This window comes from Macaca thibetana, chromosome 8, assembly GCF_024542745.1.
Source record: "Macaca thibetana thibetana isolate TM-01 chromosome 8, ASM2454274v1, whole genome shotgun sequence".
Classification (NCBI taxonomy): domain Eukaryota; kingdom Metazoa; phylum Chordata; class Mammalia; order Primates; family Cercopithecidae; genus Macaca; species Macaca thibetana.
Window position 1 is genome coordinate 25055081 of NC_065585.1, and position 17944 is coordinate 25073024.

Here is a 17944-nt window from a genome sequence, read left to right on the forward strand (position 1 = left end):
GCAGACTGGTCTCAAACTCCTGATCTCAGGCAATCTGCCCGCCTCAGCCTCCCAAAGTGCTGGGATGATAGGTGTGAGCCACCACACCCGGCCTCTACCAGTCCATTTTCTATATTGAAGTGAAAGTAAACTTTTCAAAATGTCAATCCCAACAGGTTACCCTCTACCTCTCCTTCAGTAGTTTGCTGTTACTGTTAGGATAAAGTCAAACATTCTTAATATGGCCTAAAAGATTGCTTTTCCTACTTTGTAACTTTTTCTTGCTCCAATGTTGCCCTTTTAATGATACCTCTTAGAAGACAAGCTCCCCTGACTCTCTTGCCATTAGTCATGTTTAAGCACAGGAAAAGCTAATTCCTCTATGATTCCTGGTTGTGCTTATACTTGTAAACACTCATACCAATAAACTTCAGTTCATAATATTTGTATCTAAGATTTATCAAGTTTATCCCATGAACTCATTTTAATCATATAGCAGATGGATAAAAATATTTGCATTTGGGAGAATAACCAGACATGGTCTTTTATCAAATAATTCTTCAGCAAATGGAGATATGACAGAGTAAACCAGAACAGCAGTGCTGTGAGTCTTGTCACATCTCCGGGCTGCCTATGAAGGTTGGAGAGGAGAGGAGAGACTGGGAATGTGTATGGAAACTGAAGAGAAGACCTTTGGAATACGTGTACTGTTTGACTCAGAAAATAGAGTTATGATACTTACTTCTAGAATTATCCTAAGGAATTAGCATGGTTATTTTTGAAATTTAAGGACAAGGATAATCAAAACAGCAAAACAAAATGGACAAAGTATGTGTTATATGTGTTAAGAAGGTCTGGAAGAATATAGACCAAGGAATAAATCATAATTTCCTCTGTGTGATGAGGTAATAGTCACATGAATTTTATTCTTTTTTGTTTCTCTTTATTGCTAATGTTGTCTACAATTATTGTACCTTGCTTTGATCATTTTTGGAGGTAATTTTTATTTTAAAAAATTGTGTTGGAGTCTTTACTGAGTTTGATAGAATTTAAAAATGTTCTCTGCTCCAGGAATAGAAGTTAAAATTTCAGAGAGGAAGCAGCTAGTTGCAAAGGACAGAGATGGAGAAACACTGAGGGGAAGTAAAGTTCCCTCCCCATCCTCAGCCCATCTATTCTGAAATTTAGCCAGGTCTTCTCCAGCCTACACTTCTGCCATGAAATGACTCCCTCTGCGTCATACACACACCTGCAAGAGGCGGATTGAATTGATGTTCAGGCAGCAAGCCTAGGAAAACGTGGAGGGTCCTTGCCAAAAACGAATTCAAATTCCTTCTGAGTTTAATTGTTTTCCATGTCACCGTGCCTAGATTTCTTCCTTGTCTTCTCCATCCCAAGAATCTTCCTGAAGCTTGGGTACTTAGTCAGGTCTCAGGTGTGAACCATCTGGAAAGAAATCCTTTTGAGAATAAACATTTTCTGTGCCAAAAATGTGTCTGAGTTAAGTGTTAGCTCTGAGCCCTCAACAACCTTAAGATTTCCCCCAGGTGTTGAGAGAATGAGAAAACCGCCATAATGGACGATATGGGAGAATCAGGTGGGAAGGTCAGTGGGGTCCAGCCCGTCACGGGTAGAAGCATGATTGGAGCACAGCCTCCAAGAGATGTATTTCCATATGTTTTCTAAGCATTAAGAGACATGGGTTTCCTTAAGACAAGAAAATATGGGACCGGGCACCATGGCTCAGGCCTGTAATCCCAGCACTTTGGGAGGCCAAGGTGGGTGGATAACTTGAGATTAAGAGTTCGAGACCAGCCTGGATAAAATGGTGAAACCCCGTCTCTACTAAAAATATAAAAATTAGCTGGGCATGGCGCCTGTAATCCCAGCTACTCAGGAGGCTGAGGCAGGAGAATTGCTTGAACCCAGGAGATGGAGGTTGCAGTGAGCCAAGATGGCCTCATAGCACTCCAGCCTGGGTGACAGAGAGAGACTCCGTCTGAAAAACAAAAAACAACAACAACAACAACAACAACAAACAAAACAGGAGGGCCTCTAACGCTTTTCCAGAAGACTCTCTCATTGGTGGGCAGCTGATGAGTAAACAGACTCGACTTAGACTCAAAAGAAAATTATGGCTGGGGCCGGGCACAGTGGCCCACACCTGTAATCCCAGCACTTTGGGAGACCAAGGCAGGCGGATAACTTGAGGCCAGGAGTTCCAGACCAGCCTGGCCAACATGGTGAATCCCCATTTCTACTAAAAATACAAAAATTAGCCGGGTGTTGTGGTGCACACCTGTAATCCCAACTACTCAGGTGACTGAGGCAGGAGAATTGCTCGAACCCAGGAGGCAGAGGTTGCAGTGAGCCAAGATAGGGCCACTGTACTTCAGCCTGGGTGACCGTGTGAAACCTCGAGAGAAAAAAGAAAAGAAAAAGGAAAAGAAAAAGAAGAAGAAAAAGAAAAAGAAAAGGAAAAGAAAAGAAAAGAAGGAAGGGAAAGAGAGAGAAAGAAAGAGAGAGAGGAAGGAAGGAAGGGAAGGGAAGGAAGGAAGGAAGGAAGGAAGGAAGGAAGGAAGGAAGGAAGGAAGGAAGGAAGGAAGGAAGGAGGGAAGGAAGGAATGAATTATGGTTGGGTAGGTATTTCAATGTAGATGTCTGTGACTCCAAAAATATGTTTTCTTTTTGTTTTATAAACCTTGTGATATTGTCAGCAACTGTATCAGTGTTTTTACAACTCTTTTCTACCACAATAAAGAGATTTACATCATAACCCTAGCATACACTCACATATACTCTAAAACACATTTACAAAGAAAATCTTCCCAAAACAACATACATCTTTCCTAAATGCGGTTGGATCATTACTATTCTGTCCTATTTCTACTTTTTATCATGCTGGTTTCAACCCACTCTGGTTTCAAGAGTAGGCTGGTTTCAACCTGTGAAATATATTTCACAACCCATTAATAGATCCAAACCTGCCTACATTATTTATATAAGTTGCTTTAAGTGGTTTTTTTTTTCTGAAATTAGCTTTTAAATCTTCATGGATTTATTTTTTACATAAAATTATATTTTGGCCAACATTTTCCAATACTATTATTATCACTACTTACGGGCAAGAGAGGCGTTCTGTGTTTATCCATGTACATTGTTAGTAAGCTTCTTATTCAGACAAAACCTTCTCAACCTACTGTTATTAAATATTCTGTCTTTAACTGCTTGTGAAGAATCTTTATTGTGTGCTATCACAGCCGTTGCATTTCTGAGTCATAATATTTGTGAAGCAGGGTAGAAGCTAGTTCTCCAAGGAATGCTATATAAAGTCAGTCTGAAAATAGCACGTTTCTATTTTTTACAAGTATCCAGAAATTGTCCATTCTTCTTTGAATAATATGCATGTTTCTACAGATAAAGCATTGCAGTGATTGTGTGAACTTAAGGAAGACATCTGTGAGTGACTGCTTCCTCACCTGCAAGATCATACAATCTCCTAGGGCTATTGGGAGCTTTATAGGAAATAATCCAGAGAAAGGTGTGGCTCAGCACCAGGCACAACATAAGTTCATTTTGAGACATGACTATTATTATTATTATTATTATTACTATTAATGAATCCCTTGTGTTAGACTAAGTCCTCTAGAAAACAGAGGCTGAAAGAAGAATTAAGATCCTAAAACTGTTTTGGGAAAGTGAGAACCTAGAGCAGTGAGAGTGGAAGAAAAGAGGAGAAAAGGCAAAGAAAGATGCAAAGCAACACAAGAAGATGTATTCCATGCTCTCTGCTGTTTATTTCATGACACATTGCAAAGGAACAAAGCAAGTTTGCCTTGCATACAGAACCTCTCTAGAAGGGTTGCCAGGAGGAACTGCATCTCGGAGTAGCTTATGGAAGACACAATGGTGAGGAAATCTACTCACTCTACCACTCTATCTCCCTCTTTTTTTTCCCCATTGGTTATGTTTCACTCTGTAAGAAGCTAACTCCTCTGTACTTCTGTGTTGTCCTGTCTAACCCCTTGGCAGTTGCTGAGGAAGTCAGATCCCTGCTGGATGAGTCTGTTTGTGTTACTATAAAGGAATAGCTGAGACCTGGCAATTTATAAAGAAAAAAACGTTTATTTTGGCTTACGGTTCTGCAGGCTGTACAGGTAGCATGGTGCTAGCATCTGCTTCTGGTGAGGGTCTCAGGAAGCTTGCAATCATGGTGGAAGGTGAAAGGGGAACCAGCGTGTCACATGGCAAGAGAGAGAGCAAGAGACAGGGAGGAGCTGCCAGGCTCTCTTAAACAATCCGATCTCACATGAACTCATGGAGTGAGAACTCACCTTATTACTGCGAGGACCGCACCAGGACATTCATGAGGAATCTGCTCCCATGATCCAAACACGTCTCACCAGGCTCCCCTCCAACATTGGACATCACATTTCAACATGAGATTTGGAGGGGACAAAATATCCAAACCGTATCACCTGCCCTGTTTTGTGGTGTCTCATCCCAGTCTTAAAATGGAAAACCAGCCCGTCTGAGGTGAGGTATCACTAGGAGAGAGAAAATTAGAGGCAACTGAGGATAGTATGTAAGCAAGCGTGAAAGGTCTGAGGCTCAGTGCACTTCAAGTGTTCTCACTGGACTCCTCTCAACCCTTCGTTCATGACACACTGCTATCATTGTTCCGTACGTGTTCAGATTTTTTTTTTTTTTTTTTTTTGAGGTGGAGTCTTGCTCTGTCACCCAGCCTGCAGTGGTGTAACCTCGGCTCACTGCAACCTCCTCCCCCTGGGTTCAAGCGTTTCTCCCACCGCAACCTCTAGAGCAGCTGGGATTACAGGTATGTGCTACAACACCTGGCTAATTTTGTATTTTTAGTAGAGATGGGGTTTCACCATCTTGGTCAGGCTGGTCTCGAACTCCTGACCTCAAGTGACCCACCCACCTCAGCCTCCCAAAATGTTGGGATTACAGGTGTGAGCCACCATGCCTGGCCTCATTTTTTCTTACTATGATGCAATAAGATAAATGATATCTGTGAACCTATCACTAAGCTGAGAACTAGAATACTGATAATAAATTACAAATATATATCTACACACGTGGGTATGTACATAAATATATATACACATATACATAAATACATATATATGCTGTATATTTGGCTTTAGTTGTTTTGAACTTGTTTTTTAATTCAATATTAAAGGATTTATTCATATTGATACATGTAGTTATAATTGATTTTCAAAGATACATAGCATTATTTGTGGGACTGAATTGCATTTATGTTCTCAGTAGCTAAGCAATGGGTTTTCAGATTGTTGTCCTTTTTTTTCTTCTTATGAATAGTGATGCCAGTACAGGAATGTCAATGTTGGCCCATAGGGGTTAGGAACACATTCAACCTTGTGAGATACTGCCAAACTCCTTTCCAATGTGATTGTGCCAATTTACTCTTCCTCCGGCAATTTATAAGAGATGTAAGAGATTTTGATGATTACATCTTTCTAAAGCTCGGTTTTGTTGGGCTTCTTAATAATTGCCAATTATAATGAAATAAATACTAAATGAAATTAAAGAAATGTATCAGTCTCACAGTGGAATGCTACATATTATTAAAAATCAATTATATACGTAATCAAATATATATACCTACATAATGAATAGGTGTAAAATGCTGTTATCATTAAGATACACTAAAATGGGTCGGGCGCGGTGGCTCAAGCCTGTAATCCCAGCACTTTGGGAGGCCGAGACGGGCGGATCACGAGGTCAGGATATCGAGACCATCCTGGCTAACACGGTGAAACCCCGTCTCTACTAAAAATACAAGAAAATTAGCTGGGCGAGGTGGCGGGCGCCTGTAGTCCCAGCTACTCGGGAGGCTGAGGCAGGAGAATGGCGTGAACCCGGGGAGGCGGAGCTTGCAGTGAGCCGAGATCGCGCCACTGCACTCCAGCCTGGGGCACAGAGCAAGACTCCGTCTCAAAAAAAAAAAAAAAAAAAAAAAAAAAAAAAAAAAAAAAAGATACACTAAAATGGCCTTATGCGGCCCAGCAGAGAGAGAACTCTTGGACTTGAAATGAATGGACAAGGAAATAAATTTCTTTGTGATAACAACAACAACAGTAGCTAACAGTTACTGGCTGCCTGATACAGCCAGGTATTCTAATTTTATATATAAGGTTAAAGTAAATACGTGAGAAATATTTTTGTTAGACTTATTTTACAAAAAACAAACAAAACAAAACAAAAAAAACCCTAGGGTTCAGAAAGCTTAACGCGCTTGAGCAAGAGCTTAAAGCTACTTCATGTTAGGAATTAGGGTTCGAAACCAGGTCAGTCTAGCTCGACACACACAATGACAAGAGCACGTATGACAGTCTGAATCACGTAAAGGTTTCTTAGGGGCCAGGGAGTTAGATGTCTGGGCAAGGCATCTATAAATTTCTGCCAGCCCTGTAGGATTTCACTATCGAAGGAGAGAGCAGAGGAAAGGAATAAGTCATACCACTAGGTCAGAAAAATAATTTTTAAAAAGAATGTTTTTATGTTTATGTTTTCTTTAACTTCTATTATCTTCAGTTCTAAGACAGTGTTTTTAAAATGTCAACCTCTTAATCCCTCAATTTTGGCCAATGAATTCTGAGTGGAAGTAAACATGTGTTATTTCTGAGTCTGGACAGTGTGAGAGACCAGGTCAGTCAAGTCCACAGAAGTGCCTGCGATGATGGGAATGTTCCAGAATCCACACTACAAAATATAGTAGCCAGTAGCCACATGTGGAAAAAACTATCAGGCACTTGAAATGCAGCTTGTGCAATGAAGGGACTGAAATTTCCATTTTATTTTAATTACTTTTGAATCAAATCCAAGTAACTGCAGGTGGCTCCAAGCTGTGTAAAGCACAGTCCAGTTCTAGGGTTTTCTTTCTGTTGTGATGACCAATGTGGCTCCATCTAGCGGTTGGTCCATCAGCCTGAGAAGGGGCGACACAGAACAGCGCTTCCCAGCTGATAGTCGATTTGAATGTGTGTTCAAAAGAAATAAGCTTCTGTTGTTTTAAACCACTGAGATTATTTTCCTGCAGTAAAACTTAGCCTATCCTACAAGAGACAGGAGTAACTAGATGAGAGCTTTAATGGAAGGGTTGGAACTGAGTTTCCATTGCCCACTGTGGTACAGCCATCGGTGGCCATGTGTTCCATGCACAGACACGGCCCTTCTAATGGCACCCTCCTGACACCTGCACTGTGGCCTCTCCAGGCCGGGGCACTACCCTAAAGAGTGAGAATAAACCACCTAGTGTTGGGTATCATGTAACCTAATTTGAATTTCTGTGCCACCACTTAATAACTGTGTAAGCTTGGGAAAATTACAAAAGCCTTTGAGCACTAGTTTCAGGGTCTCTTAAACAGCCGTAATGGTAGTCCTTAATTTATAGGATTGTCATGAAGACTAGTTAAGAGAATGTTTATAAATTGGATGACACATAGTAAGCATTCATAGAAAGATCAGCTACCTCTTCTTATTCTTACATTGTTATTCTCATTACATTCATGGAAGTGCAGAGGTGCAAGAGCACACACATAATGGGGAGTCTGCACACACATGTCTTCGGTCTCAAATTCTGACACTCATGAGCTGTCTGACCCTAAACTATCTAGTTTCTTTCAGATTACTCATTTCCAAAATGGATAATAAAATACTAAAGGGAAGGCCAGGCATGGTGGGTCACGCCTGTAATCCCAGCACTTTGGGAAGCCAAGGCGGGCAGATCGCCTGAGCTCAGGAATTTGAGATCACTCTGGGCAACATGGTGAAACCTGGTCTCTACCAAAATACAAAAACCTAGCCGGGTGTAGTGGGGTGCACCTGTAGTCCCAGCTACTCGAAAGGCTAAGGCACAAGAATCTCTTAAGCATGGGAGGCAGAAGTTGCAGTGAGCCAAGATCACACCACTGCACTCCAACTGGGCTACAGAGTGAGATGCTCAAAAACGAAAACAAAAACAAAACTAAAGTGGAGTTGCTATGAGGGTTAAATGAGAGAGTGCCTTGAAGTGCCTGGTACATTACATAGCAGATGTTCAGCATGGACTCCTTTTATGTCCAAGCTGCTGCCTTTCCTATCTTACCCTCCTCTCTGCAACATATTTACCATTCTCTCTTTCTCTCTCTTTCTCTGTCTCACACACACACACACACACACACACACACACATCCCTGTATATCCTTCCCATTATCTTATTTAACCTGGCCATAAACAACAGGACAGTTTCTGGCTACAATAATAATGCTTCAACCACTCCAAACTCACTGCATCCTGCCATATGTCAAAGGAATTGACTAAGGTAAACAGTGGTGCAGCTGGCAGTACACCAGGGCCACCACGTAGCCAGCCCTGAAGAGACAGTAAAGATGTCTCTGGAACTTCTAAGCTTATGAGATAGAGAAAATGTCACGACTAATATTCCAGGAAGTAGGAAAGATGTGACCTTTCCTCACCCATCATAAGGATCAAAGCTGACATGCCATAACAAAGGACAGGTTAACAAGAGAAAAGCATAACAACTTTATTTAATCAAAGTTATCCATGACATAAGAGCCCTCAGAAATGAAGACCCAAAGACCCAGAGAAAATGGTTCATTTTTATCCTTAGATTTAGTAAAGTGTAGACAGTCATGTGGAAATGTGATTGGACAAAACGGGTATGATCTAATGGTGATAGACTGGGGGAGAGTTAACCCAACAAGGCCTGTCTGTTCAGGTTCTTGTTGGCCTCTCTGTGTAGCACTTCTTCCTCCTGGTATAGGACAGAAGCCCTCCAGAAAGAGGGTCTTACGATCTACTATCAGACAAGGTAGGTCAGAGTATTTCTTATGGCCAGCTCCTACACAGAAGGCAGGGGAAGGTTACAGTAATATAGCTGGTTTCTATAACCTGCCCTGGGGAAGAAGAACTCTAATTTCTCTCTCTCTCATTTTTTTTTTCTTTTTCGAGATGGAGTCTTGCTCTTGTCACCCAGGCTGGAGTGCAGTGGCACAATCTTGGCTCACTGCAATCTCTGCCTCCTGGGTTCAAGCAATTCTTGTGTCTCAGCCTCCCAAGTAGCTGGGATTACAGGTGTGCACCACCACGCCCAGCTAATTTTTGTATTTTTAGTAGAGACAGGGTTTTGCCATGTTGATCAGGCTGGTCTCGAACTCCTGCCCTCAGATGATCCGCCTGCCTCAGCTTCCAAAGTGCTGGGATTACAGGCATGAGCCACTGTGCCTGGCCCCAAATTCTAATTTCTATGACTTGCCATCAAGGAGAAAGGAGAGGAGACCTCAGGGCAGGAGAATGTTGGAGAGACAGACTTTGCTTCTGAGGCTGCTTCTGAGGCCTTCCAATCTCCTTTAGTTCTAAGTACTCAACAAGCCAAAGCATTGTATTTTGGGGCGTCATTTTCTGAGCTCCAATAGTGGAGTCAGCCTAACCTGGCACAGCTACTCCATGAGAGAAGCAATGAGACCTGGGGACGGGGCCACATTTCCTCGGTGACAGTGGATTATTATGTGGGGACAAAGTGGAGCTTGAAGAGAGAACCTAAAGACATAATGACATCTAGGGTCCCATCTCCCAAGAAGCGGCTAAACATCATGAAATTCCAGGTGCGGCTGAATTTGTGTGCCTAAAGTAGAAGATGTGGAAACTTCTGCTCCCAACTGGAACTGTTACAGACTGAGGGAGACTAAGGAGAAATAACAATTAAATGTCATATGGAGTTCTGGATAGGATCCTGGAACTAAAAAAGGACGACAGTTGAAACACTAATGAAATTGAAATAGAGTCTAGATTTAGTTAGTATAGTGCCAATTTTAATTTCCCGGTTTTGGTAATTGTACTATGGTCATATAAGGTATTTGCCTAAGAGGAAGGTTATTTGGGGCCAACCCCGCCATTGAGAATAAACAAATTTAAAAACTGGAATAAATGATTGAGGTATAATTTGTATGCCACAAAATGTGCAAATTTTACATTAAAATGTATTGCATCGAAATATTTTTATGTAAGGCCGGGTGCAGTGGCTCACGCCTGTAATCCCAGCACTTTGGCAGGCCGATGTAGGCAGATCACCTGAGGTCGGGAGTTCAAGACCAGCCTGACCAACATGGAGAAACACCATCTCTACTAAAAACATAAAATTAGCCAGGCATGGTGGCACATGCCTGTAATTCCAGCTACTCGGGAGGCTGAGGCAGGAGAATCTCTTGAACCCGGGAGGCAGAGGTTGCGTGCGGTGAGCCGAGATCATGCCATTGCACTCCAGCCTGGGCAACAAGAGTGAAATTCTGTCACACACACACAAAATACATATATATATATATATTTGATATACATATACACTATATAAAATATTAAAATACATATTTAGGCCGGGCACGGTGGCTCACGCCTGTAATCCCAACACTTTGGGAAGTGGAAGTGGGTGGATCACCTGAGGTCAGGAGTTCAAGACCAGCCTGACCAACATGGTGAAACCCCATCTCAACTAAAAACACACACAAAAAAAATTAGCTGGGCGTGATGGCAGGTGCCTGTAATCCCAGCTACTTCAGGAGGCTGAGGCAGGAGACTTGCTTGAACCCAGCAGGCAGAGGTTGCAGTGAGCCAAGATTGCGCCATTGCACTCCAGCCTGGGCGACAAGAGCAAAACCCTATCTCAAAAATAAAAATAAATAAATAAATAAATGAATAAATAAATAAATAAATAAAATACGTATTTATCAGACTGGTGGATCACTTGAAGTCAGGAGTTTGAGACCAGCCTACTCAACATGGTGAATCCCCATCTCTACTGAAAATACAAAAAGTAGCCAGGCATGGATGTGCATGCCTGCAATCTCAGCTACTTGGGATGCTGAGGCAGGAAAATCGCTTGAACCCAGGAGGCAGATGCTGCAGTGAGCTGAGACCAAGCCATTGCACTCCAGCCTAGGTGACAGAGTGAGACCCCGACTCAAAAAAAAAAAAGGGGGGGGGCGGTATTTTTAAAATATTTTGGTCTTTTTTTTTTTTTAAGAAGAAAGTAAGGGATGGAACGTCACACTTGATGTGGCTCGGGAAACCAAGCAATAGAAATCATTTTGAAGTCTTTAAGATCCTAGGCACTAAAATTTGTGCCTGGGCCATGTTTTCCACAATTCTACAAGAGACAAAGTATCCCCAAGTGACACCTGGGCTATTACAGGGCAATTTGTCTGAGAGGCTGCAGCATTCCAGATAAAAGGATGACCACTTTAAGGGAATGGGGTTGGCATTTAGATGAAGACTTTGCTCTTCCTTACATGAAAAGTCAGGAATATTTAGTCCAATAGGAGCTGAGCAGGGCCAGCAAGTCCATGTTCCAGGTCCAGGAATGATTCTCTTAGGAATAAGAAACAGCAAGTATTGTCTTTCTTTATCGTTAAAATGATACTTACATTTCTCCAAGGATATTATGAGAGCTTTTAACTTCATGAGGTGTAGTAGTAGCTACTCGTTTGATTTTGGCAGTTAGGAAGATGAGTGAGCCAAAAAAGAAATGATCAAAACAAAGAAAAGTTGTAACAGGTCAATACGTTTTAAATTAAGAATCTATTTTAAAATCAAAACAGAAACTAAGTGAACCCTGCAAAAACACAAGGGGGCAGCATTTCATAACGTTACAAATAAATGCTGAATCAGCTTTTGGGGGTAAAGATATATACAGACAAACAAAGAAGTTATCAAGTGAGTCACCCTAAGTAACCTTAAGTCACAGAGCTCAAGAGTGGCAAAACAAGGACCATCACTAATGCTTCCCACTCTCAATTGAGTATTTTTCTTTTTTTCTTTTTTTGGGACAGGGTCTCACTCTGTTGCCCAGGCTGGAGAACAGTGGCACAATCTCGGCTCACTGCAACCTCCACCTCCCGGGTTCAAGCAATTCTCCAGCCTCGGCCTCCTGAATAGCTGAGATTACAGGCGCACACCACCATGTCCAGCTAATTTTTGTATTTTTAGTAGAGATGGGGGTTTCACCACGCTGGCCAGGCTGATCTTGAACTCCTGACCTCAGGTGACCCGCCTTCCTTGGCCTCCCAAAGTGCTGGGATTACAGGTGTGGACCACCACGCCTGGCCTGAGTATTTTTCCACCCCATGTTGTCTCATACGGTCTTCCTGGATTAAAGATCCCTGCTACATGCTGAAAATGACTGACTTCTCACCAAAAGACCCATGGATAAGGTTTCTATTTTCTGTGGACACCGAGTAGGGCATAGGTGACTGACACCTTGTCACTAAAGATGAATAGTTCAATTGGAGTAAAACATGAACCAACTTCCAGAACAGACCTATGCTCTCAATGTAATTATGCACTAATCTTCAACATCGAGGAGACCTTAAGGAAACAGTTAGGTTGGGACAGTTTTTAAAAGGTGTTTTGCAAATGTTAAAATTGTGCATTTTCATTTCTCTCTTGAATCATGTTTTATTGCATTCTCTTACCTACCTGCCCTCTTTAGAAAGACAATGAAATCAGGCTTTCTTAGGAGAGAAAATAAGGATTTGCTATAGCACTTTGTAGAGCCCGTCTTCAAATCAAGGTCAGGGCTGGTGGATGAATTTGCAGTTTTTTGTAATGTAGGGAAGCTTCCTTTTCTGCTCATGACAGTCAGGCCCTGGGGCTTGCTGCTCCATGCTTAAAGGTGGCTACAATGTCAGGAAGTAGGAAAAAATCTTGCCTCTTCTAACTGAAGGGACTGTGGGAAGAAGGTATATAGAAAGAAAGAAGGAGGATGAAGTGGTGGGTGTGTTTGTTTTGGGTTTTCTTCTTGGAAATAAAGCCTGAAGGCTGAAGAAAGCCAATGGGAAGAGAGATTTCTACCCTTCTTCACAGTCAGGACTCTAGAAGTGATGGCCACTCCTTAGCTGCCCAACTTGGCAATGACCACATCAAAGTAAACCTGACTGTCCTTCCTGGTTAGTAGAGAAAGTAAATGACTCTGAGCTTCCCCAGACAATTTTCTGCAGAGGGTCCATGAGATCCTGAGGCTCCAAGAGACCCTGGAAGGCAGCAGTGTGGAGACCCTGAAGGTGTCCCATGTGCCCACTGCGGCAAAGGATAGGGCTGCCCCAAAGCAGAACCCGAATGTGGGCGGCAGAGCCAGAGGGCCAGGAGGAAGACATGGTGGAACCAGGGTATCTGTAGGGCCAGAAAGAGCCAAAGTGAGACTGAGACAGACAAAGAGGAGCCCAGGCCCTAGACAGGTAGAGAGAAAACAGATTACAACAGCTACAGTCTTGATGAAAGCTGAACATAGAGAAATGTCCTCCTACTTAGGAAAAACTCCTTCATTAAGTTGAAAGCAGAACAGCCTTCCTCCCTCCTTTTCCTAAGGGTGCCTATTAGCCTACTTCTTCTTTTCTATTTGATTCACTAATAGTCCCCTTATGTCCCTATTTCTCGAGGGACTTGATATCAAGTCCCTGGTACTGAAGCAGAAATCAGCTTGAATGACATTGAACTGAAAAACTTATCTCTCTGTTAATTCCCAGATGGTGTTCCAAACTTCTGCATCCCAAGACAGCTTCACCCTTCCCGAGCAATGCCTTGTGACCGGGCACACTGCCTGGGAATTCAAAGAGAAGTCACTGATTCTCCCACTCTTCTGGGAATTTTAGGCCTGGGGACCAGCTATGAGTCCAAACTCATCCACCCAGGGTGCATCATGTTTTCGTGCTAATAGGACGCTCATCAGCCTGTCTTGCGTAACCTGGACATTCTGTCACAGGCCCAGTGAGATAAGTGGCCACAAGTATGCAGTGATGCCTTTATTCTGAGACCTTGACTATAATTCTGAGGAATCACAACAGAGATAATGATATTCCCAGAAGAAGCGGAGTTCAAGCCACTACCAAAAACACTAGTCCTGAACCTCTTTCTGCAAGGCAGTGGGAGTCGGTATGCCTGCAGGTCTGAGGCTCTGGGATAACTCTAACCACTGGCCTAGGAAGAATTCAAGAGACTTCGTAAAGCAGTCTCATGAGAGGACAAGAGATTTTGATGTTAGTAGTTAGTTAGTTAGTTAGTTAGATTTATGACTGGTAACTCGGCCACACCTCCTGAATTCAAACCCCATCTCTGCCACTTACTGGGTGACTTTGGGAAACTTGCTTAACCTTTCTGTGCCTTGGCATTCTCATCTGTATAATGAGATTAGTAACACTATCTGCCTTAGAGGGCTGTTGGAAGAATTAAGTGAGACACAACACAATATTCCATGTAAAGTATATGGTGTCTGACATATAGGAAGGTCAATAAATGTTACCTGTTATTATTATTAGCTTAATGGTATTAGTTTCCTTAAAGAGAGAAAGCTTACATAAACTCTAGAAAGCAACATATCTTCATATCCAGATAGAAGTAATCAACACAAAATTATACTTAATTAAAATTTACGGGCACAGATTCTAAACCCTAGCCTACTAAACAGCCAAGTCTGTATGTAAATAATATGATTCCCTCTACCCTTATTTCCAGGAAGAATTATCAATGTTCTTTGGTAAATTGTCTAATCAAGACTGTACTTATAACTAAGGTGGCAAATTATTAGTAAAACAGGATTCAGGCCAGGCACTGTGGCTCATACCTGTAATCCCAACACTTTGGGAGGCCAAGGCAGGCAGATCACCAGGAGTTCCAGACCAGCCTGGCCAACATGGCAAAACTCATCTCTACTAAAACTACAAAAATTAGGCGGGTGTGGTGGTGCACACCTGTAGTCCCAGCTATTTGGGAGGCTGAGGTAGGACAATCCCTTGAACTCAGGAGGAAGAGGATGTAGTGAGCTGAGATCACACCACTGTACTCCAGACTGGGGAGCAGAGCAAGAATTTGTCTCAAAACAAAACAAAACAAAAAAACAGGCCGGGTGTGGTGGCTCATGCCTGTAATCCCAGAACTGTGGGAGGCTGAGGTGGGTGGATCACCTGAGGTCAGGAGTTCGAGACTAGCCTGGCCAACATGGTGAAACCTCATCTCTACTAAAAATACAAAAATTTGCTGGTGTGATGGCGCATGCCTGTGATCCCAGCTACTTGGGAGGCCGAGGCAGGAGAATCGCTTGAACCTGGGAGGCAGAGGTTGCAGTGAGCCTAGATCACGCCATTGCACTCCAGCCTGGGTGACAAGGGTGAAACTCTGACTCAAACAAACAAGCAAATAAAAAACAAAAAACAGTACTCTATGGATGAACTGTGACCTTTAGAAGATGCAGAGGCACAGCTTTTGCCAGCTTCTGATCCTTTCAATCCGGGATTACAAAGATGTGGTTAAGGGAATCATTGGGCCTGCAGACGTGTTTGTTTCACGAGGGCAGTGGTTTGGTTCTATTCTGTTTTAACACAAAACACTGTTGCGAATTTGAATGCTTTAGGAGGAGCATGCTGTCTGCAGCTAACCACAGTCCCTCCACTCACCCTCGCCTTAGCCCCTGCCACTGCACGTTTCCATACCCACATGCCAACACAGCATTTGAGTTTACCACCTCTAAAAAAAAAAACCAGAAATTAACAACAACAAAAATTCCGGGACCACTTGAATTCTTATAACCAGTCTTCTTATTGCAGAAGGACTATTTTTCATACACAGAATCCACATACAACAGCGATCCGCCAATTCCCAAATCTGCCTTTCCTTCCCTCTTTCCCTTCTTCGCACTTCCCTTTCAGCTCTCCAACTAGTTTGCAGAGTTGGATTCAGCAGAAGGGGGGCGTTCCTATCAATCTTTTCAATGTTTCTCACCATTTAAATAGGCAAGACGAATTACTTGCTTTTTTTTCACAGTTCCTAAAAGATGTGACTCTTGGCTGGGGCTTTTCCTGAGTAAACAACATGGCAACGGGGAGATCCAAGCCTTCAGGTATCTTCTGACTCACAGGGCAGCTGTCGGCACAAAGACAACCCCAGGGTGCAGGCTGGATGGGAGAAGCTTCCAGATTTTAGATCTCCTTTTTTTTTTGCTTCAATATTTTTCATATAGAGCCAAAGCTCTTGGTGACACCATTTTTAATTCTTGTATTCATGTATCATAGGTCATGGCAAGTTCCCTGGAACGGAATTGTTAAATTTGCTGAAATTTTAACATTTCTTCTATCTTTATATACCTACATTCAACTGTATATTCCCTGTTTAATTATTGCATCGTCTCAAATATTGTTGGGTTTTGCATTTTTTTTTTGTTTTTGTTTTTGTTTTTTTTTTTTTTTTGCTCTTCAACCAGAAGGAGTGAGGTAGGGGCGCAGATAGAAGAGCACGGTTCTAAGTTACAGTAATGTGTGTTCCTTATTGTATCTAAGTTACCGTAATGTATCTAGGTTAATGTATCTAAGCTCTCAGCTGTGACACTTTGATGGTATTCCCCACAACAGTTTCACAAAGTCTCATTTCCTTAACATGGAAATAGAGTCAACTAATAATTTTGAATCCATTATCTTGTGGTAACAGCTTTTGTTACCTGGTATAGTCGGGAAAACAATTTAAAAATAAATAAATAGATAAAAGTCCTACAAGGCCTATGAGAGAGATTGCTTGTCTGGGCAAGACCACCATGGGGCTTGATTCCAGGAAGCATCATTCCTCACAGTTTGTGTGAATATTGTCCCCTACAGCTGTGCAGGATGCAACCAGCATGACCCGCATACGCTGGCCATGTAAAATGTGGTATTACCTGCTCTGCATCTAAATATGTCTGTTTTAAATAGGTAAGTTCTATCCGTTACATAAATCTACTTACAATAATTGCTACATAGTATTTTTTTTTTAACTTGGGGCTTTATACAACAATAGAATTTGTTGAGATAAACTGAACCTACACTCTAGAACACAAATTATTTATACTTTACCGTGCAATTAATATACCGTAATTAGGAAGCTCAAATTCTAGTTACTATTCCATGGTATTCTGCCAGAGAATGTCAATTACTCTCCTTAACCAGGAAATGCTGAAAATCATTAGTTTATGTTAGTAAGAATACTGGCCTTTTCCGCTGTGGTACAGATTCTCCTCTGTTTTTCGTTTGCCTGCCTGCCTGCCTGCCTTCCCTCCCTCCCTCCCTCCCTCCTTCCTTCCTTCCTTTTTTTGAGACGGTTCTAGCTCTGTCACCCAAGAGTCTGGAGCATGGTGGTGTGATCTCAGCTCACTGCAACCTCTGCCTCCTGGGTTCAACAAATTCTCCTGCCTCAGCCTCCCAAGTAGCTGGGATCACAGGCGTTCACCACTTGGCTAATTTTTGTATTTTTAAAAATAGAGATGGGGTTCCACCATGTTGGCCAGGCTGGTCTCAAACTCTTGACCTCAAGTGATCCACCCGCCTCAGCCTCCCAAAGTGCTGGGATTATAGGAATAAGCCACCGCACCGGGCCCACGTTGTTTTCTTTGAATTGCCCAGGGTTTGTTTAAACTGTTTTATGTGTCCCACAGTGTTCTTTGCTTGCATATAACTTTCTTATGTCAGTGCCCTCATCACTATTTGCAGAAAAATCTTATATACCCTCTTACAATATTGCCAGTGAGGTCTTGCTTACCTCCAATATGCTCTGCTTACTGCTGGAGCCATCTTTCCCCATTGTATTAGCTTCCTAGGGCTGCCATGACAAAAAGTACTAAAAACTGGGTGGCCTAAACAGCAGAAATTCATTGTCTCACAGTTCTAAAGGCTAGAAGTCCAATATTAAGGTGTTAGCAGGGTTGGTTCCTTCTGAGGGCTGTGAGGGAAGGATCTCGTCCAGGTCTCTCTCCTTGGCTTGTAGGTGGCCTCAATCTCCCTGTGTTTCTGCACACTGTCTTTCCTCTGTGCATTTCTGTCTCTATCCAAGTTTGTCCTTGTTATCAGGACACTAGTTATTGGACTAGAGCCCACCCTGATGACTTCTTTTCAACCTGATTACCTCTGTAAAG